The sequence below is a fragment of the Ovis aries genome, chromosome 2 (genome assembly GCF_016772045.2).
Source record: "Ovis aries strain OAR_USU_Benz2616 breed Rambouillet chromosome 2, ARS-UI_Ramb_v3.0, whole genome shotgun sequence".
NCBI classification, from domain to species: Eukaryota; Metazoa; Chordata; class Mammalia; order Artiodactyla; family Bovidae; genus Ovis; species Ovis aries.
Window position 1 is genome coordinate 106,187,011 of NC_056055.1, and position 23,452 is coordinate 106,210,462.

Genomic DNA, 23,452 nt, shown 5'->3' on the forward strand with positions numbered 1-23,452 from the left:
AGGGAAACAACAGAATGGGAAAGACTAGAGATCTCTTCAAGAAAATTACAGATTCCAAGGGAACATTGCATGCAAAGATGGGCTCGATAAAGGACAGAAATGGTATGGACCTAAACAGAAGCAGAAGATATTAAGAAGAGGTGGCAAGAATATATAGAAGAACTGTGTAAAAAAGATCTTCATGACCCGGATAATCAAAATGGTGTGATCACTCATCTAGAGCCAGACATCCTGGAATGTGAAGTCAAGTGGACCTTAGAAAGCATCACTAGGAACAAAGCTAGTGGAGGTGATGGAATTCCAGTTGAGCTGTTTCAAATCCTGGAAGATGATGCTGTGAAAGTGCTGCACTCAATATGCTAGCAAATTTGGAAAACTCAGCAGTGGCCACAGGACTGGAAAAGGTCAGTTTTCATCCCAATCCCAAAGAAAGGCAATGCCAAAGAATGCTCAAACTACTACACAATTGCACTCATCTCACAAGCTAGTAAAGTAATGCTCAAAATTCTCTAAGCCAGGCTTCAGCAATACGTGAATCATGAACTTCCTGATGTTCAAGCTGGTTTTAGAAAAGGCAGAGGAACCAGAGATCAAATTGCCAACATCTGCTGGATCATGGAAAAAGCAACAGAGTTCCAGAAAAACATCTATTTCTGCTTTATTGACTATGCCAAAGCCTTTGACTGTGTGGATCACAAGAAACTGTGGAAAATTCTGAAAGAGATGGGAATACAGACCACCTAACCTGCCTCTTGAGAAATCTGTATGCAGGTCAGGAAGTAGCAGTGAGAACTGGACATGGAACAACACACTGGTTCCAAATAGGAAAAGGAGTACGTCTAGGCTGTATATTGTCACCCTGCTTATTTAACTTAGATGCAGAGTACAACATGAGAAACGCTGGACTGGAAGAAACACAAGCTGGAATCAAGATTACTGGGGGAAATATCAATAACCTCAGATATGCAGATGACACCACCCTTTTGGCAGAAAGTGAAGAGGAACTAAAAAGCCTCTTGATGAAAGTGAAAGAGGAGAGTGAAAAAGTTGGCTTAAAGCTCAATATTCAGAAAACGAAGATCATGGCATCTGGTCCCACCACTTCATGGGAAATAGATGGGGAAACAGTGGAAACAGTGTCAGACTTTATTTTTTTGGGCTCCAAAATCACTGCAGATGGTGACTGCAGCCATGAAATTAAAAGACACTTACTCCTTGGAAGAAAAGTTATGACCAACCTAGATAGCATATTCAAAAGCAGAGACATTACTTTGCCAACTAAGGTCCGTCTAGTCAAGGCTATAGTTTTTCCAGTAGTCATGTATGGATATGAGAGTTGGACTGTGAAGACTGCTGAGCACAGAAGAATTTGAACTGTGGTGTTGGAGAAGACTCTTGAGAGCCCCTTGGACTGCAAGGAGATCCAATCAGTCCATTCTGAAGGAGATCAGCCCTGGGATTTCTTTGGAAGGAATGATGCTAAAGCTGAAACTCCAGTACTTTGGACACCTCATGCGAAGAGTTGACTCATTGGAAAAGACTCTGATGCAGGGAGGGATTGGGGGCAGGAGGAGAAGGGGACGACAGAGGATGAGATGGCTGGATGGCATCACTGACTCAATGGACGTGAGTCTGAGTGAACTCCGGGAGTTGGTGATGGACAGGGAGGTCTGGCGTGCTGCGATTCATGGGGTTGCAAAGAGTCAGACATGACTGAGTGACTGAACTCAACTCACGGAAGTCATTCTTTTTCACAAAAGATTTATTGAGTTCATCCCATGTAGCACCCATCAGCACATACCCTGGAGATGCAACAGGTAACAAGGAACTCCATGTCCCTTTTGTCATAGAGCTTACATTCTAATCCAGGTCATATGCCTAAATTTAAATTCCAAATCAGGACCAGTGATATATAGGTCATAAAGATCTTAGGGAAAATGAAAGTGTTAGTCGCTCAGTCATGTCCAACTCTGTTGACCCCATGGTCTGTAGCCCACTAGGCTCCTCTGACCATGGGATTCTCCAGGAAAGAATACTGGATTGCAGTGGTCATTCTCTTCTCCAGAGGATCTTCCAGATTCAGGGATTGCTTAGGGAAAAAATTAAAGGATGAGCTGGTGTCAGGAAAGATACCTCTGATCAAGTTTAGTGGACCTCAGATATCTTGGTCTATCCAACATGACTTGTGAGCTATTTATTCTTGGTGCTGAAAAATTTTGGACAGACTATTTGCCAAGGTGCCTATTCCACCTACCATGGAGATAGGATGGGATCTCTTCCCCTGTAACAGTCATTGGCTTGGGGATGAGCACCTAATCCCAAAGAAGGCAATCAGAATCAGATACCTTAACAGAGAAAAAGTTCCCATCTCAAGGAGCTGGTAAACGTAAAAAGCAAGCTGCGGTCATGTTTACAACCCTGAACTAATTTGTTTAAGAAATGAAAGAGAATAAGAGGAAATCTTTAATACCAGTCTGAGTAAAGCCACAATCACCTCTGTGGCTTTCAGGTTGAGGCCAATACATGACCCCTCAATTGATTAAGTTACTTAGTTCTTATCATGGGTTCCTGTATTATTATTCATGGAAGAGTCATGAATTATTCACAGGTGAGATTTCAGCTTTGGCATGGATGACCCAAAAGAAAGAATTGAGAAGAATATGAACAAAACAGCATCCTTGGCAGTGGAAATGGTAGGTGAAAGTTTCTTGAAGTAGATAATTTTAATTTTTCTAGGAACTAATAGCTATATCACCCATTAAGAGAAGAATGAGCAACAATGTCTATTGTGATTATATCAACAAAAATCATCAGATTGGAATTCCTCACCAGTTAAAAACAGAAATTCTTTAATTAAAGAAATAAAAGGTAGGCGAGAAGAAAGGAAGAGACAGAACTGTCAGAAGTAAACACTTGGTTTCATAGAAAAATTTTGAAAAAATATGTAAACCATCCGTTAAAACAAACTAAAGGGTTTTGCATGAATTCTGAGGAAAAGATCAATATGGAGAAGCGGGTGGTGTTTTACACACCAGCAATAACCCATTCAGTTCAGTTCAGTTCAGTCACTCAGTCATGTCCGACTCTGCGACCCCATGAATCGTAGCACAGCAGGCCTCCCTGTCCATCACCAACTCCCGGAGTTCACTCAGACTCAGGTCCATCGAGTCAGTGATGCCATCCATCCATCTCATCCTCTGTTGTCCCTTTTCCTCCTGCCCCCAATCCCTCCCTGCATCAGAGTCTTTTCCAATGAGTCAGCACTTCGCATGAGGTGGCCAAAGTACTGGAGTTTCAGCTTTCGCATCATTCTGTCCAAAGAAATCCCAGGGCTGATCTCCTTCAGAATGGACTGGTTGGATCTCCTTGCTGTCCAAGGGACTCTCAAGAGTCTTCTCCAGCACCACAGTTCAAATTCTTCTGTGCTCAGCCGTCTTCACAGTCCAACTCTCATATCCATACATGACTACTGGAAAACTATAGCCTTGACTAGACGGAACTTAGTTGGCAAAGTAATGTCTCTGCTTTTGAATATGCTATCTAGGTTGGTCATAACTTTTCTTCCAAGGAGTAAGCGTCTTTTAATTTCATGGCTGCAGTCACCATCTGCAGTGATTTGGAGGCCCCCAAAATAAAGTCTGACACTGTTTCCACTGTTTCCCCATCTATTTCCCATGAAGTGGTGGGACCAGATGCCATGATCTTCGTTTTCTGAATATTGAGCTTTAAGCCAGCTTTTTCACTCTCCTCTTTCACTTTCATCAAGAGGCTTTTTAGTTCCTCTTCACTTTCTGCCATAAGGGTGGTGTCATCTGCACATCTGAGGTTATTGATATTTCTCCCAGCAATCTTGATTCCAGCTTGTGTTTCTTCCAGTCCAGCGTTTCTCATGTTGTACTCTGCATCTGAGTTAAATAAGCAGGGTGACAATATACAGCCTTGACATACTCCTTTTCCTATTTGGAACCAGTGTGTTGTTCCATGTCCAGTTCTCACTGCTACTTCCTGACCTGCATACAGATTTCTCAAGAGGCAGGTTAGGTGGTCTGGTATTCCCATCTCTTTCAGAATTTTCCACAGTTTATTGTGATTCAATAACCTGTTAGAAAATGCAATAATATAAAAAGATTCTATTTGTGATAGTAGCAACAAACATGGTGTTTCTATAGGAAAAAATTATTAAAAGAAATGTAAAACTGCTATACAGAAAAATTACAAAATCTCACAGATGGACATAAATAAAATTTAGATAATTCAAGAAAGCCATTAATAGAGTGGGAAGATTTAATGTTATATATATTTCCATTTCTACTCACTATATCTACAAATCAAATGTAACTCCAATCAAAATATCCAATGAATTATTCACGAAGCTACTGAAAGAGGGTGAAAAACTTTCCCTGGACCCTCTTAGAGTTTTAGACTGGCCCTGAGAAGACAAATTCACAGGAGAAAAGTATTAATATACAGATATTTTCATGTACATCACAGTCCCATAAGAAAATAAAGACCCAAAGAAGGAGCAACGAGAACCAAACATGTATGTATTCAGTTCAGTCACTCAGTCGTGTCTGACTCTTTGCGACCCCATGAACCACAGCACACCAGGTCTCCCTGTCCATCACCAACTCCATGGGTGATGGAGTCCACCCAAACCCATGTCCATTGAGTTGGTGATGCCATCCAACCATCTCATCCTCTGTCATCCCCTTCTCCTCCTGCTCTCACTCTTTCCCAGCATCAGGATTTATTCAAACGAGTCAGCTCTTTGCATCAGCTGGCCAAAGTATTGGAGTTTCAGCAACATCAGTCCTTCCAGTGAACACCCAGGACTGATCTCCTTTAGGATGGAGTGGTTGGATCTCTTTGCAGTCCAAGGGACTCTCAAGAGGCTTCTCCAACACCACAGTTCAAAAGCATCAATTCTTCAGTGCTCAGCTTTCTTCATAGTCCAACTCTCACATCCATGACCACTGGAAAAAACATAGCCTTGACTAGACAGACCTGTGTGGACAAAGTAATGTTTCTGCTTCTTAATATGTTGTCTAGATTGGTCATAATTTCCTTCCAAGGAGTAAGTGTCTTTTAATTTCATGGCTGCAATCACCAGCTGCAGTGATTTTGGAGCCCAGAAAAATAAAGTCAGCCACTGTTTCCACTGTTTCCCCGTCTATTTGCCATGATGTATTAAACAAAGAGTAGCAGCCAAAAACAAAAAGAAAGAAGTAGCTAAAATGTATAGGGAGGTTAATGGAAAATAAGAATTATGCTTCAAAGTCTATTTGCACAGATTTTTCTAGGGCTCAATTCAGCTTCTCTGGTGATAAGAATGTTTCTTTTCTCCTGTTACAGAGAAGGCAAACCTCATATCGGAGTTTTAGCTTCCAGTTTCAGGCAGAAAGAGGATAACTGCTGTTTTTCAAGTGCCTTTAGCTCAAAATAATCCCGATGCCAACGGGCATATTTTAGGATAGCATTTTCTGCCACCTTCACTACATAATCTAATTCTAAAATTCATTTGGAAAAATGCAAGTCCAAAGACACCCATGACAATTTTGACATCCAGGTAGGCCAATTAAGTCTCTCCAAGAGCTTTTCTTCAGCATCTTGTTCAAAAGTCATCTATGACTAAGGCCATCAGCTTATGAGAAATGCAGAAGCTCAAGCCCTGCCCACACCTACCAAACCAGAATCCACACTTTAACAAAATCCCAGGTGATTCGAACTCAGATGAAAGCCTTCAACACAATCATTCTGGTATTCATCATTATACTTTCTCCCCATGGATCAGTCTTTTGACTTTCGATTTTAAATTTCAGCATAGGCTTTTAGGCTCAAAAGTCTAAGACATAGAATTTGTTTTGCTTTCATTCTATTGCATATGCTTATTATTAGTTAGTGTTTAGTGTTAGAGGCTCAGACTCTTTGTAACCCCATGGACTGTGGCCCACCAGACTCCTCTGTCCATGGAATTCTCTAGGCAAGAACTCTGGAGTACGTAGCCATTTCCTTCTCCAGGAGATCATCCCAACCCAGGGACTGAAGCTAGGTCTCTTGCGTTGCAGACAGATTCCTTACCATCTGAGCCACCAGGAAAGCCTTTGCTATGATCAAGACCTAATCTAAATTTTGTCAATGTGCTTTCCTTATATAAAGACCAGAAGAGATATCATCCCAGCTAGCAATGTATACCTTTCGTCCTACCATCTTTAAGGAGTATCATACATATATAGTGAAGTCGCTCAGTTGTGTCTGACTCTGCGAACCCATGTAGCCTGCCAGGCTCCGCCATATGTGAGATTTTACAGGCAAGAGTACTGGAGTGGGTTGCCATTTCCTTCTCCAGGGGATCTTCCCAACCCAGGGATCGAAACCAGGTCTCCCATCCTTCAGGCAGACTCTTTACCATCTGAGCCTCCAGGGAAGCCCAAGGAGTACCATACCATCTAATTATTTTCTCTCATAAATCTTTCCTCCGATGAAACACAGAGAAACAATTGAGTAATATCATTGACTGATTGTAAAGGAAGCTAAAGTATTCAGGGAAGTTGTGGGTGCCTTTAGTAATCCTGCTCTGACATTGCCCTTCCTGAGCTTCTCAGTTAAATTTAATGTTTCCTTTTCATGGTTGACTTTCTTGCTCTGCTTTATGGCAACAGCTCCAGGCCCTTTCTGGTTTTGAAGTATTTCCTGCTATAGTTCCACTCTGTTGTTCCCTCATGAACTTCCACCTCTATTATCAAAAGGTCAACACCCTGGGACCTTGTGCCCTTCCTCCCAGCACCACAGCCTCGTCAGCACAGCTTGGTAAGATGTACAGGATGGGATGAATGTGCTTTGCTTCCTTCGCGTTTCCTTCTACTCACCTCATCTCTGTTCTGCCCACGACATGATTTTGCTCCAGGGTAGTTTAGCATTGGTGGCAAACAATGGAAATGTAAAGTAAGTGTTGTTGTTATTGAGACATTTTAGATTTAAGATTTTGGAGATCCCAATAAGCCTATAGACTTAAATAAAAAACCTTTACAAAAGAAGCATTTTCCAAAGACTTCCTTGGTGGTCCGATGGTTAAGAATCCACATTACAAAGCAGAGAATGCAGGCTCGATTCCTGGGCAAGAAACTAAGATCCCACATGCCTCAGAGCAGCTAAGCTCACATACCACAGCTACAGAGCTTGAGCACTCTGGAGCCCATCTGCTTACAGCTAGATAGTCCATGGACCACAACGAAGATCCTGCATGCTGCAACTGAGACCTGACTCAGCCAAATAAATAAATTACTTAAATACTAAAAAAAAGAAGTATTCTCCAAACAGTTTAATACCTTTCAAATACAACAAAGCCCAGTATCTGGGCAAGTTGACTATTGAGATTCCTAAAATGGAAGCAACCTAAATGTCCATCGACAGATGAATGGATAAGGACTATGTGGTACCTACATACCATGGAATATTACTCAGCCATTAGAAAGAATGAAATAATACCATTTGCGGCAACGTGGATGGACCTAGAGATGATCATACTAAATGAAGTAGGTCAGACAGAGAAATATCATATAATATCATTTATATGTGGAATCTAAAAAGAAATGATATAAATGAACTTATTTACAAATCAGAAACAGACTCACAGACTTAGAGAAGAACTTAGGGTTTTCAAGGAGAAAGAATGGGGGATAACAAAGTGGAAGGATGGGAGATAGAGATAGTTATAGAGTTTGAGATGGACATGTACACACTGCTATATTTAAAATGGATAACCAACCGTGTTAGTCAGTCAGTTGTGTTCAACTCTTTGTGACCCCATGGACTGTAGCCCTCCACACTTCTCTATCTGTCCATGGAATTCTCCAGGCAAGAATATTGGAGTGGGTTGCCATTCCCTTCTCCAGGGGACTTCTCCAACCCAGGGATCAAACCCAGGTCTCCTGCACTGCACAAAAATTCTTTACCTTCTGAGCCACTAGGGATGCCCTTCAGGTACCAATGGGAGGAAGCAGAAAGATGGGGATGAGAGGGGTCCCAGTGATAAACAGTGACGTGACACTGAGAGAGAGGTCGTGAGGTCTGGATGTCACACTTAAGGCTGTGGAAAATGTCATGAACATAACAGGAAGCCTCACAACAATTTCTCAGCAGAATAACTTAGGTAGATTGTGGTCCGACTTCCCCAGTTCTCCAGCTCCAGTTGCACTAGCCATGCCCTACGTCCCTGTCATTCTTACCATGTTTAAATTTTCCATACACTTCACACCACCTTGTATTTGTGTATTTTTCCATTTCCTGAAAATTTGCTCCCTTTCTGAACTGGCCAGGTGTTCTGATTCCTTAAACTCATCTCAGGCATCATCACCTACCAGAGTCTGCCCCCTCCTCATGGCACACCCACTACCAGTCACAGCATCCTCCATCTGGGGACTGAATTTCTCTCTTCTTGGTTCCCAGATCCCTGCAATTATCCTCAATATTCCTTTCTCACACTTACAGCAATGCATTGTAATTGTGGTTCTCCTCTGTCTGCCCTGGACTGAACTCCCTGAAGGCAGAAGTTTAGCATCTAATTAATGCTTGATAAACAATTCACACTCAGTAAAGCGTTCTTGAAATAAAAGCAATGAAGGCACAAAGGTGGCCAAGCAGACCCACCTGATTAGAACTGCCTGGGAAATCAGAGTAGACTTTTTCTTGAGAGGTGGAAAATAGGTCTTAGAATGTTTAATTCTGATAAAATATTTTATATTTTTAATAGCATAAAATTAAAAGTTTATTAGTATGAATTTACATTTTAAAAATTTTATATTGGAGTATGATTGATTTACAATGTTAATAGTTTCAGGTGTACAGCAAAGTGATTCAGTTATACATATATCCACTCTTTTTTCAGATTCTTTTCCCATATAAGTTATTACAGAATATTGAGTCTAGTTCCTTATGATATACAGTATATCTTTGTTGATATCTATTTTCTATATAGTAGTTTGTATATGTTAATCTCAAACTCTGAATTTATCCCTCCCCGCATTAGTATCAATGCTTGATTAAACTATGATATATAATTCCTAGCAAAGTTTATTGCTGCATGAATGCCCACAAATAAGTTGGTATCTTCTCAAAAATGGGTACTTATTGTAAAAATGGGTGTTTGTTGTAATTCTAAGTGCTCATCTAATCTATAAAAAAAGTATTTTCAGCTTCTCATTGTAAAGAGGTCTGTCAAATTTTATCCATTACTGCTGTTAAAAACGTTTTGCTGCCCTAAAACTCTCTGTTATGTCTAGATTGAACAGGAATCCATTTTATAAGAAAGGTGTTTTCACATAAGCTTACTGATTTCTCTGTTTCATATGTCTTTTCTTTCCTATGGTCCTGTACTTTTCTTCTTTTCCAAGCAAAATAGAAAATCAAGGACACAATAACTGAATATCCAAAATATCTGGTCTACTTTCACCAGCTTTGCTAATCAGTTAATTTTTTTCTTTTCAATTAGCCATCTCAATCTCTGTACACAGATGTTAAATATTGGTTTTGAACATTTCTTCATTTTTGCAACTTTTGTAGCTTCATCTAAGGCAGAGGTTCTGGAATTTCTTTCAAGGTCTGGCAAAAATCATAGACCAGCTCACAAAAGAAATACATGTAGATATACAGATATACCCACAGATACATATATACACACAAGGCATATATATATATATATATATATATATATAATTTTGAGAAGTCAATTAACAGAACTTATTTTTAAGACAACTTTTTTTTCTAACTATTTAAATAAGTGTTTGATAAAAAAAGTCTTCATATATGGTTTTTCATTAACTTCCTCATAGAACAACAGATATTTATGCCAACTTTCAGAAGATGTATTTGATGCTGGGAGGGATTAGGGGCAGGAGAAGAATGGGACGACCGAGGATGAGATGGCTGGATGGCGTCACTGACTCGATGAACGCGAGTCTGAGTGAACTCCGGGCGTTGGTGATGGACAGGGAGGCTTGGCATGCTGCGATTCATGGGGTCGCAAAGAGTAGGACATGACTGAGCGACTGAACTGAACTGAACTGATACATTGCCATCATTAAAAACACCTAATCATTACTTTTTTTTGTAGATTTTTATTGCACTTGCTTTAAAAGTACCATTCAAGTATCAGAATATTTCTCTAACTTGGATTTACTTAAAGGTAACTTAAGAAAATTGAGCTATTAATACTACCGTATAATAATATTTTTCAAAGCACAGTTTGTTTGTGTTAAAACCTGGTTAAAAGAACAGAAATGAATATTTCATCTTGTATTAAAAGTTAGATAATAATTCTCCTTTATTATAATCTAAATTTAAAACAATTTTGATTGGCTTTCTGAATTTCTAATATATAGAAATTCAGCACATTTATTGTGTAGAATACAATGTAATAAATGGGAATTGTGATCTTAAGATTTTAAATTTCAAATGAACATTGAGAAATACAAATTTTAGAATAAACAATCATATCCATCTTCATGTTCCTTACTCCAAGTACATAGCTAAAATATGAATTCTCAAGTAAGAGAAAAATAAATTTTCTATCATCTTTAATTATCAACAACTTCTAAGAGGAAATGACCATCTACTTCAAATGTGACATCTTGAAGAAAGCTAAAATGATTTATAAAATGAGTAATAGAGTACCTGTTCTCAAGTAGCTCATAATTTAATGAAGAAATAGCAAATAATAAGCATACAGTATAAATATGTATATGCATAAATTCACATAATATGCTGCTGCTGCTGCTGCTAAGTCGCTTCAGTCGTGTCCGACAAAAGCAACATATATGTTAACATAGCAACTAGAATAAGAAGAGCAACTCACCTCTGACAGAATTAGATCTAATACTCTTATTCAAATAATTTTAAGACTTGATTAATGAAAGCCAAAATAATCTCACACTCATAAAGAAGGCTGAGCACCAAAGAACTGATACTTTCAAACTGTGGTGTTGGAGGAGACTCTTGAGAGTCCCTTGGACTACAAGGAGATCAAACCAGTCAATGCTAAAGGAAATCAACCCTGAATATTCATTGGAAAGACAATGTTAAAGCTAAAGCTCCAATATTTTGGCCACCTGATGCGAAGAGCTGACTCACTGGAAAAGACCCTGATGCTGGGAAAGATTGAAGGCAGGAGGAGAAGAGATGGCAGGGGACGAGATGGTTGGATGGCATCATCGACTGAATGGACATGAGTCTGAGCAAGCTCCAGGAGATGGTGAGGGACAGGGAAGCCTGTTGTGCTGCAGTCCATGGGGTTACAAAGAGTCAGACTCAACTGGGTGACTGAAAAACAATGAGAATGCAAAACCAGTATCACTGAATACTGATATAGTAGCCCAGAAGACCTGAAATCTACATAACAAGGGCAGCAAATAGATGCAAAAAAAATTGGTAAGAACACAATCTAACTTTCTTGTGTTGTTCTTCAGATAAAAACCCAGCAAGGTTTATTGAAATTATTGAAATTTCATGGTGTGCTCTCCAGAGAATTCTTTGCAAATAGTTAAAGCAGTTACATTAGTAATAAGAGTAAGTTGCTAAAAAAAAAAGTATATATTATTCTATGGTATTGTAAATTTCATGAGGTAGAGAAAATATTTTATCTCCATTACTAGAAGAATTGATGCTTTTGAACTGTGGTGTTGGAGAAGACTCTTGAGAGTCCCTTGGACTGCAAGGAGATCCAACCAGTCCATTCTAAAGGAGATCAACCCTGGGTGTTCTTTGGAAGCAATGATGCTAAAGCTGAAACTTCAGTACTTTGGCCACCTCATGCAAAGAACTGACTCATTGGAAAAGACTCTGATGCTGGGAGGGATTGGGGGAAGGAGGAAAAGGGGATGACAGAGGATGAGATGGCTGGATGGCATCACCGACTTGATTGAGGTGAGTCTGAGTGAACTCCGGGAGATGGTGATGGACAGGGAGGCCTGGTGTGCTGCAATTCATGGGGTTGCAAAGTGCCAGACACGATTGAGTGACTGAAATGAATGAAATGAATGAACCTAGATAGTAGGGTCTCAGTAAATACTGGGTTGGCCAAAAGTTTCATTTGAGATTTTCTGTAAGATTTTATGAAAAAACCACAATGAATTTTTTGGTCAACCTGATAATACTGAAAGAATAAAATGTTAGGAAGATTAAATGTAAAGTAGTGCAATGCAGGGCTTCCCTGATATCTCAGTTGGTAAAGAATCCACCTGCAATGCAGGAGACCCTGGTTTGGTTCCTGGGTCAGGAAGATCCCCTGGAGAAGGGAAGGCTACCCACTCCAGTATTATTGGACTTCCTTGTGGTTCAGCTGGTAAAGAATCTGCCTGCAATGCAGAAGACCTCGGTTCAATCCCTGGGTTGGGAAGATCCCCTGGAGAAGGGGACTCCAGTATTCTGGAGTATTCCCCACTCCAGTATTCTTGCCTGGGAAATCCCATGGACAGAAAAGCTACAGTCCATGGGATCACAAAATGTGACTTAGCGACCAAACAACAATAATATAATATGCTGGATACTTTCCTAGGAATTTTATAAGACTTCTCATTTTAGCCTCATAGAAATTCTATGAAGTAGTATTCCTGTGCACATTTCACACATAGGTACAGTAATTTCCCTAAGAAGGCAAAAAAATAAAAAAAGTATTGACCCAGGTGTACAAGCTTCAAGCTATTCCTTCCCATGGGTGAGAATCAAGCAGGTGATGAGCAGGGTTGGGCCGTTAAAAATTTTCCTATGAGTAAAAGGGAGAGGATTAGCAAGAAGGAAATGCAGGATGTGAGTTGAAGAGTAAGTGAACCTGTCAAGCTGGAGACTGAATAAAATCAGGATCGCCCGACAATGTGTGTGTGCATGCCCTTCACCTTATCACCAGAATTAACTTCCCAAAGTGTGTATTTGTTCTCTTATTTACCAAATATTTCCTGAGTATCTTCTCTGAACTATGCATGTACTGGCTATGTGGAAGCATTTTTAAAACTCAGACAAAAAATTTTTGTTCACACTAAAAAACAGAAAATAAACATAGTACATAAATAAATTGCATAGTCTTTTACAGGCAGCAGAGTTTTGCCAAGAAAGTGCACTGGTCATAGCAAACACCCTCTTCCAACAACACAAGAGAAGACTCTACACATGGACATCACGAGATGGTCAACACCGAAATCAGATTGATTATATTCTTTGCAGCCAAAGATGGAGAAGCTCTATACAGTCAGCAAAAACAAGACCAGGAGCTGACTGGCTCAGATCATGAACTCCTTATTACCAAATTCAGACTCAAATTGAAGAAAGTAGGGAAAACCACTAGACCATTCAGGTATGACCTAAATCACATCCCTTATGATTCTACAGTGGAAGTGAGAAATAGATTTAAGGGACTAGATCTGCTAGATAAAGTGCCTGATGAACTATGGAATGAGGATCATGACATTGTACAGGAGACAGGGACGAAGACCATCCCCATGGAAAAGAAATGCAAAAAAGCAAAATGGCTGTCTGGGGAAGACTTACAAATAGCTGTGAAAAGAAGACAGGCGAAAAGCAAAGGAGGAAAGGAAAGATATGAGCATCTGAATGCAGAGTTCCAGAGAACAGCAAGAAGAGATAAGAAAACCTTCTTCAGAGATTAATGCAAAGAAATAGAGGAAAACAACAGAATGGGAAAGACTAGAGATCTCTTCAAGAAAATTAGAGATACCAAGGGAACATTTCAGGCAAAGATGGGCTCGATAAAGGACAGAAATGGTCTGGACCTAACAGAAGCAGAAGATATTAAGAAGAGGTGGCAAAAATACACAGAAGAAGTGTACAAAAAAGATCCCCACCACCTGGATAATCATGATGGTGTGATCACTCATCTAGAGCGAGACATCTTGGTATGTGAAGTCAAATGGGCCTTGGAAAGCATCACTATGAACAAAGCTAGTGGAGGTGATGGAATTCCAGTGGAGCTATTTCAAATCCTAAAAGATGAAGCTGTGAAACTGGTGCACTCAATATGCCAGCAAATTTGGAAAACTCAGCAGTGGCCACAGGACTGGAAAAGGTCAGTTTTCATTCCAATCCCAAAGAAAGGCAATGCCAAAGAATGCTCAAACTACTGCACAATTGCACTCATCTCACATGCTAGTAAAGTAATGCTCAAAATTCTCCAAGCCAGGCTTCAGCAATATGTGCATTGTGAACTCCCTGATGTTCAAGCTGGTTTTAGAAAAGGCAGAGGAACCAGAGATCAAATGGCCTACATCCGCTGGATCATGGAAAAAGCAACAGAGTTCCAGAAAAACATCTATTTCTGCTTTATTGACTATGCCAAAGCCTTTGACTGTGTGGATCACAAGAAACTGTGGAAAATTCTGAAAGAGATGGGAATACCAGACCACCTAACCTGCCTCTTGAGAAATCTGTATGCAGGTCAGGAAGCAGCAGTGAGAAGTGGACATGGAACAACAGACTGGTTCCAAATAGAAAAAGGAGAACGTCAAGGCTGTATATTGTCCACCTGCTTATTTAACTTATATGCAGAGTACATCATGAGAAATGCTGGACTGGAAGAAACACAAGCTGGAATCAAGATTGCCAGGAGAAATATCAATAACCTCAGATATGCAGATGATACCACCCTTATGGCAGAAAGTGAAGAGGAACTAAAAAGCCTCTTGATGAAAGTGAAAGAGGAGAGTGAAAAAGTTGGCTTAAAGCTCAATATTCAGAAAATGAAGCTCATGGCATCCGGTCCCATCACTTCATGGGAAATAGCTGGGGAAACAGAGGAAACAGTGTCAGACTTTAATTTTGGGTCTCCAAAATCACTGCAATGGTGATGGCAGCCATGAAATTAAAAGACACTTACTCCTTGGAAGAAAAGTTATGACCAACCTAGATAGCATATTCAAAAGCAGAGACATTACTTTGCTGACTAAGGTCCATCTAGTCAAGGTTATGGTTTTTCTGTGGTCATGTATGGATGTGAGAGTTGGACTGTGAAGAAGGCTGAGTGCCAAAAGTTCAAAGATGCTTTTGAACTGTGGTGTTGGAGAAGACTCTTGAGTCCTTTGGACTGCAAGGAGATCCAACCAGTCCATTCTGAAGGAGATCAGCCCTGTGATTTCTTTGGAAGGAATGATGCTAAAGCTGAAGCTCCAGTACTTTGGCCACCTGATGCGAAGAGTTGGCTCATTGGAAAAGACTCTGATGCAGGGAGGGATTGGGGGCAGGAGGAAAAGGGGACTACCGAAGATGAGATGGCTGAATGGCATCACTGACTCGATGGAAGTGAGTCTGAGTGAACTCTGGGAGATGGTGATGGACAGAGAGGCCTGGTGTGCTGCGATTCATGGAGTCGCAAAGAGTTGGACACTACTGAGCTACTGAACTGAACTGAACTGAACCAAGGGCTTAAGAAAAGAGCGTGTTTTTTTTTTTTTTTTTCAAAGTACAGATTTAATCGTATCATTCTCCTCATTCTAGATATTTGATGATTTTTCTGGAGACAATGGAGTAATGTCTTAACCTCTCAGCATGTTTTCAAGGCTTTTTATAACCAACCCAAAGCAAGAAATATTTCTCTTTACCCAACCTCTACAACTACCTTGATAACAAACCATACCAGGAAACTTGATATCTTGACAAAACGTCATACAATATTTGCTCATATAGTTTTTCACACCTGGGATAGTACTAATCTACTTGGAGTTACTGAAATTTCAGTCATCCCTTAAAGACCAATTTAAGTGCCCCTTCTTTTTCTTAGTCAACCTGAGTTAGGTTAATCTCTATCTTCTGTTTATATTTATCCATCTCCTCAAATGTACAGTAAATTTATCTGTAAGAGAATTGCTAAAAAGATGACAAAGTGGTGTACATTATATTTTGAAGGTCCTTAAAAGCTCTACTTAGGTATCTAAGTATTTCCCTCCTGCAAAGTCACTTTATATAATTAATAATTATTCCTTTGTGGTCTATAAGACTGCATTTGTATGAAATCTGAGAGCATAAAGTCAAATATATCCCACTGAATAAAATCCAGAAATAAGTATTGGAAAAAGAAGAATATATATATATGTGAAGAAGACCTTAAAAAAAAGAGAAGCTTTATATAACACACTGTAAACAAATCGCATTATTCTGCAAAGGTGGAGAGAGAAGAAATAAGAAAGCTAGAAAATGAGAGGGGGAAGGGTTGAATTGGGAGATTGGGACTGAGGTGCTGGAAAAGACTCTTGAGAGTCCCTTTGGATTGCAGGGAGTCAAACCAGTCAATCCTAAAGGACATCAACCCTGAATATGCATTAGAAGGACTGATGCTGAAGTTCCAATATTTTGGCCACCTGATGAGAAGAAATGACTCATTGGAAAAGACCCTGATGCTGGCAAAGATTGAAGACAGGAGAGAAGGGGACAGCAGAGGATGAAATGATTGGATAACATCACTGACTCAATGAACATGAGTGTGAGCAAGCTCTAGGAGATAGCCAAGGACAGGGAAGCCCAGCACACTGCAATCCATGGGTAACAAAGAGTCCACACACTGCCCAACTAGGGCTTTTAGACCAGGGCTTGTTTCTGTTTTTGAGAAACCACAACAATGAGAAAGTTTAAAAATAAAGTTGTCTTCTTTAAAATATGTTTACATATAACTTCATAGGACAAGGAAAGTAAAATAAGGTCAAGGACAGGAGGGACAAAAGTCAAGAGCAGAGATAATTGAGAACATTTTAAGTAATCAAGTTAGAGGACCCAGCTAATTTTTATCACATACAATGCTAATCCTGACTTCTTTTAGTTATAACGTGTGCTGAATAAGAGAGCAATGAGAAACAGGACAATTGGGAGAACTCTTCAAGATGAAATTAGATTCCTTGAGGGAGGGAGGGGACAAAGTCAAAAGTCCAGAAGACATTAACATTCAATGTACTTGAAATATGGGCTTCCCTGGTAGCTCAGACAGTAGAGCATCTGCCTACAGTGCAGGAGACCTGGGTTCGATCCCTGGGTCAGGAAGATCCCCTGGAGAAGGAAACGGCAACCCACTCCAGTATTCATGCCTGGAAAATCCCATGGACCGAGGAGCCTGGTGGGCTACAATCCACGGGGTTGCAAAGAGTCAGACGTGACTGACAGACTTGTGTGTGCGTGTGTGTGTGTGTGTGTGTGTGTGTGTGTACTTGAAATATATTCAAAAAGTGTCGAGATGGGGAAAGGAAAGAAATAAGGAAAGAAGGAAAGAAGTGAGCAGAAGAATGGAGAGAAGGAGGCAGAGAAAGGAGGAGGAAGGAAACAAGACTGAAAAAATAACCTTCTTGGTAGTGGAAATTATTTCAGCTTTTTGGGTTTTTCACCATGAATGATATGATTTCAATTTAAAGGTTGATTAGAAAATACAATAAGAAGATACAAAGCATGAGAAATTTAAAAAGCATTTGATGAAGAACTATGAAACTAAGCAGAAGCTTCCTATTAACAGAGAAAATGAAAAAAATATTTTCATACAAGAAGCAAAAAAAAAAAAAGTGCAGTTATATTTCTTGTCTCAAACCAAAGTTAGACATCCAAAGCCAAGCTGCCATGATGTCCATGAGTCCTGCAATAAAGAACATTGACAGATATAAGACTCCCTCATCAGTCATTCTACTGCTCTGCCTTTATGTGCAAAAAGATAAAACAACAACCAATAGGATTTTCTAGGTTATTTAAAGAGATTGTTGTTGTTGTTTAGTCAGTAAAGACCCTGATGCTGGGAAAGATTGAAGGAGGGAGGAAAAGGGGATGACAGAGGATGAGATGGTTGGATGGCATCACCGACTCAATGGACATGAGTTTGAATAAACTCCGGGTGTTGGTGATGGACAGGGAGGCCTGGCGTGCTGCAGCTCCATGGGTTTGCAAAGAGTCAGACATAACTGAGTGACTGAACTGAACTGTACCAGAATATCCCACCACAAAATTTGCCTCTGTAGCATATAGATTTTTTGAGCCAGGGCTTCCCTGGTGGCTCAACAGTAAAGAATCTGCCTGTAATGCAGGAGACTCAGGTTTGATCACTCGGTCAGGAAGATCCCCTGGAGAAGAGAATGTCTACCCACTCCAGTATTCTTGTCTGGAGAATTCCATGGACAAAGGAGCCTGGCTGTCTACAGTCCATGGAGTCACAAAGAGTTAGACATGAATGAATGACTAACATTTTCACATTTTCACTTATTTTCAGCTTAAAGCCAATGAGAACCATGAAACTGGGGAAGAGCTGTAAAAATGGGGCACAAGTTTTCCCTGTGTAAAGGAAATTTCCATTTGTAAAGGTATATTGCTTTCCTGTACCAGGAAAAAGACAGCTCAACTCACCAGTAGACTCTGACGGGTCTGCGTTACAAGTGCTAAATGATCCTTGTTCACTATACTTTTCTTGGGTGTCTTCCCATGACTTGTGCTTACTCAGAATTCCCAACCCTCAAAACCCATTTACTTCCTCTAGCCTAGGATGGTGTACAAACACAACTTCTGGGACTTCCGTGGTGGTCCAGTGGTTAAAATTTCGCCTTTCAGTGCAGGGGCTGAAGGTTAGATTCCTGGTTGGGGAGCTAAGACCCCTCATGCCTCAGGCCCTCCCACCCCAAAAAGAAACCATCATAAAACAGAAACAATACTATTGCAACATTTTCAATAAAGATTAAAAAAAAAAAAACACCAAACTTCTAATCACTCCTTTGGGTTACTCTCACTGAGTGTTCTCACTCTCACGCACCTTACTAAAATTCTGTTCATGTTTTCTCTTAGCAATCTATTTTTCACCAGTTTAATGTATAGAGTTCCAGATGATGAACCTAAGACGGCCGATGAAAAACAAAGGCCAAAATGAGAAATTCCACAATTGTGCTGAATTATGTTTAATTCTAAAGTCTAAGAGAGTTCTTATTAGGGATTCTAATTTTAATATGATCTTTAAGATTAAGTCCCATCTAGTGGTCTCATCTAGAAGCCTTCAGAGATATAAAATTCAGTTCCTGACTTGAAAAAAATGCTTATGTCACGCTTGACCTTAGAAAGTTATGACAAACTCTGGTATAATATATATTTTATTCATAAGACTAGTAATTCTTTGGATAAGACAACTTAAAAAAAATTGAGTTGTTTCTTATGTCTTTCAAGAATATTTTATTTGCGTACCTATCTATTTATTTATTCTGGCTGAACTGCTGCATGGGGACCCTAGTTTCCCCACCAAGGATTGAACCCACACTGCCCGCAGTGGAAGCACAGAGTCTGAACCACTGGATCACCCCCAGGGAAGTCCCAGGGACAGCTTATAGCAAACTATTTTTTTATTAGGTGTGGAACATTTGTTACTGCTCTCAGTATGTTAGTGAAGTTTAACTACAGAGACGTGTAAGCCACAGCAGAGGCAAACGTAAGTAATAACACACTGGGAAAAAAAAGGCAGAGTTATTTGTACTGTAGCACCATATCTGAGAAGAAAATAAATTACCGACCATAAAAGAGTCAAAACTTAACAAGCTGAATATTTAACTTCTATTTATGGATGATATTTTTGTTTTTATTTTATTTTCTCACCAATTTCCTTTGGCACAGCTGTCTTTTCCTTTGTTTAATTTTAACATGCCTCTTAGGAAAGTTCTTTGCAACATTAAAAAATAGTATACAACATACTCATTCTATGTGTGCAAAACAGCCAAGTTTTCACCTTTCTCCACAGTTGTCTGGATTTCTAAATCTGGAATAAACAGTCATCATAGAATGTAGTTAAATTATTTTTTGAAATTATTCTGGCTCTGTTTGTTAAGCAACAGCTAATAAATGCTTTTTTTTTTTTTTTTTTGTTCCTAAGTTTGAGTCAGGGATTTCCCTTTATAGTTTTTCAATGTTGTGGACTCTGCCAGCAAGTTCATGAGAACAGTTCAACAAAAAGTTTTTACTTTTCAAACTACTGACTATAGGTTAGTCCGGAGGGATAGTAGAAAGAGTACAGATTTAGGTTTAAATTCTTTACTACAAGCCTCTCTTGTGTCTCACTGCCTTTATTTTGAAGTTGGAAAAGTGCTGCCTACTTTTCTGTTGTAATGACTAAGTATGATGTACATAAATGTATATAATATACTCACAGTATAAAAATAATGAATAACATCTGTTATTATGGTAAATCTTAAAGCTTAACAAGTTCTATTCTGCTTACCTCCTCACTAAAGCAAAACACACTCAAACATACAGACCTACATACATACTATATAGATATATTTTTCTTGGGTCATATTAAAAATTGCAAAATACATGTGTTTATGTTAGCAGAACAAATCTCCATTGATCACATTAGCAATAGTTTCCTATTGGGTATCAGACATGAAATAGTCACTCTAATTACCACATAACTGCAACAAATAATCTGCATATTTTGAACACAAACAATTGGCTTCCAAATGAGGAAGTATTTACCAATCTTAAAGCCATGTGCAGAATAACTCAATTCTGCTGATCACTAAAGGGGAGAGAAAATATTTTTACATCCAATAGTTGAGAGTTCTACAAATCTATAACTAGAAAGATTAACTAGACTAGTAGTGTCTGAATAGTAGTGGTAAGGTCAGATTTAAAACTGTGCTAATTGTAAACAGTATTTGCAAGACTATGAAATACATAGAGGGCAAAAAGTGGACTCTCAGTGGATTGTACAGTTAACCATACAAAGCAATTCAGCAAAGTATTTTCCGCAAGCTGCACAACAGCTGCCTGTCAAAGACAAAGCCAGATACTAGTTAAAGATGGTAAAAATATCTTCGATAGTGATAACTCCTGCAGTTGGAAAGACTGAAGAGTAAGCTTAGCTCTACTTGGATTGGTGAGGAGGTGACTGGGGATTTTAAAGGAAGAGTGAGGGAGTGGAGTAGGGATAAGCAGAGACCCAAGCGGAGTCAGGGAATTGAAACATTATTTAAAAATGGGTAAGAGGTCAATGTCAAGGCTGCCTTGAGGCCAGCTGTGCCTTCCAGCTAGCACTTATTGAAGTTGAGATTCTGTCTTCCCACAAAGAGCAGACAGGGGCCCCATCCTTCCTGATGATTACATTTCAAAGGAATGGCTTTCAAGTCCTTGAAAACGACACCTGTGGTTGTAGGGGAGACATATATATATATGTATCTCAAAGGGACAGAGGAAGACTTGACTATAGTCAGTTTGTTTGTTTTTGTTAATAAGTGCTCTGGGGGCCTATCCTCAGGTGTGAGCTGGAACAAAGATAAATTGTTTTGGTGGCTTTAAGCTTTTCCAGGCAGGAGCTCCAGGTGGTGCCGGGGGCTAGGACAACTCGAGACAGTCTTCCGCTTCCAAAAATCATATTGGAGTTTAGTCAAAGACAGAATTTCTGTTGCAGTTTTCCTAACTATGACACAGCAGCTCCATCTGTTTAAGGACAGACCATTATGCTAAAGTCCAGTTTTAGAGGGCTTCCCTTGTGGCTCAGTGGTAAAGAATCTGCCTTCCAAGAAGGAGATGCAGGACACTGGGGTTCGATCTCTGGGTTGGGAAAATCCTTTGGAGAAGGAAATAACAACCCACTCCAGTATTGTTGCCTGGGAAGTCCCATTGACAGAGGAGCCTGATGAACTACATTCCATGGGGTTGCAAAGAGTCAGACACAACTTTAGTGACTAAATAACAATGGCAACAACCAGTTGTAGATGCTATGTGCACAGCCTGCCTCCCTCTGAACCACGGCACTATCTCACAAACTATCCAACAAATAAATTCAAGCCAGAATTTATAGAAAGAATTATAGAATTTATAGAAAGGAATATGCAGGAAAAGATAGGTATAACCACAGTGAAACAAAAACCATCTGGCCATCCCTGGAAAAACACAAAAACCAAACTATTCAGTGCATTGAATTTCTTCCTTTGTATAAATTCTTTTTCTGCAGCAGTGGGGCACCTAGAGTTACACACATATAACCCTGCCTTCAGGAGCCTAACATCCAAGAAGTGGTATATGATTGGTGTCTTTTAATTGGTAGAGATTACTTTTGGCATTGAAGTCCCAGGGAAGATTTGAATAATTCAGTAAGGCTTCATGACAGAGGTTGAGTAAGCCTTGAAGGAACAGTCAGATTTCAGAAGTTAGAGGAAACAGTCCTCTTTGGTCCTCAACATGAGAAGACTCCATCATCAGGGAAGAGGAAATTGCAAAAATATTTGAAAACCTGTACCCAAGCAGAACCCTAGGGGGACAGACCTCCTCCCCCATATCCTTGGCTGTAGCTCCTCTCTGAAGTACCCACCTAGTAGTATCTGATGCACATTTCCTGAGTTGTTTTACAGATGCTCAAATTCCCATCCAATGAAAGAAATTAACTACTTGATGACCATGAGCAGGTAGCCCCCAGGCCTATGGGAGATTAAGGATTGATAATGTTGACCCCAGTGTGACACTGTCTTGTTACCACATCTTCCAACCAATCAGAGAACTGTGCATGAGCTGATCATATACCCTGAAACCCCCCTCCCTCACCTGGCTTTAAAAAATGCTTTGCCATATGGTAATGAATCTGCCTACAATATGGGAGACTCAGGTTTGAACTCTGGATCAGGAAGATTCCCTGGAGAAGGAAATGGCAACCCACTTCGGTGTTCTTGCCTGGAGAATTCCATGGACTGAGGAGACTGCTGGCTAGAATCCATGGGATTACAAAGGATCAGACACAACTGAGAAACTAACACTTTCACTTTCATCCTCACTGGGAGGTGAGCATAGGGGAGAATGGATACATGCATGTGTCAGTTCAGTTCAGTTTAGTTCAGTCCAGTCGCTCAGTCGTGTCCAACTCTTTGCGACCCCATGAACTGCAGCACGCCAGGCCTCCCTGTCCGTCACCAACTCCCGGAGTTCACTCAGACTCACGTCCATAGAATCAGTGATGCCATCCAGCCATCTCATCCTCTGTCATCCCCTTCTCCTCCTGCCCTCAATCCCTCCCAGAATCAGAGTCTTTTCCAATGAGTCAACTCTTCACATGAGGTGGCCAGAGTACTGGAGTTTCAGCTTTAGCATCATTCCTTCCAAAGAAATCCCAGGGCTGATCTCCTTCAGAATAGACTGGTTGGATCTCCTTGCAGTCCAAGGGACTCTCAAGAGTCTTCTCCAACACCACAGTTCAAAAGCATCAATTCTTCAGCACTCAGCCTTCTTCACAGTCCAACTCTCACATCCATACTTGACCACAGAAAAACCATAGCCTTGACTAGATGGACCTTAGTCAGCAAAGTAATGTCTCTGCTTTTGAATATGCTATCTAGGTTGGTCATAACTTTCCTTCCAAGGAGTAAGTGTCTTTTAATTTCATGGCTGCAGTCACCATCTGCAGTGATATTGGAGCCCAAAATAATAAAGTCTGACACTGTTTCCACTGTTTCCCCATCTATTTCCCATG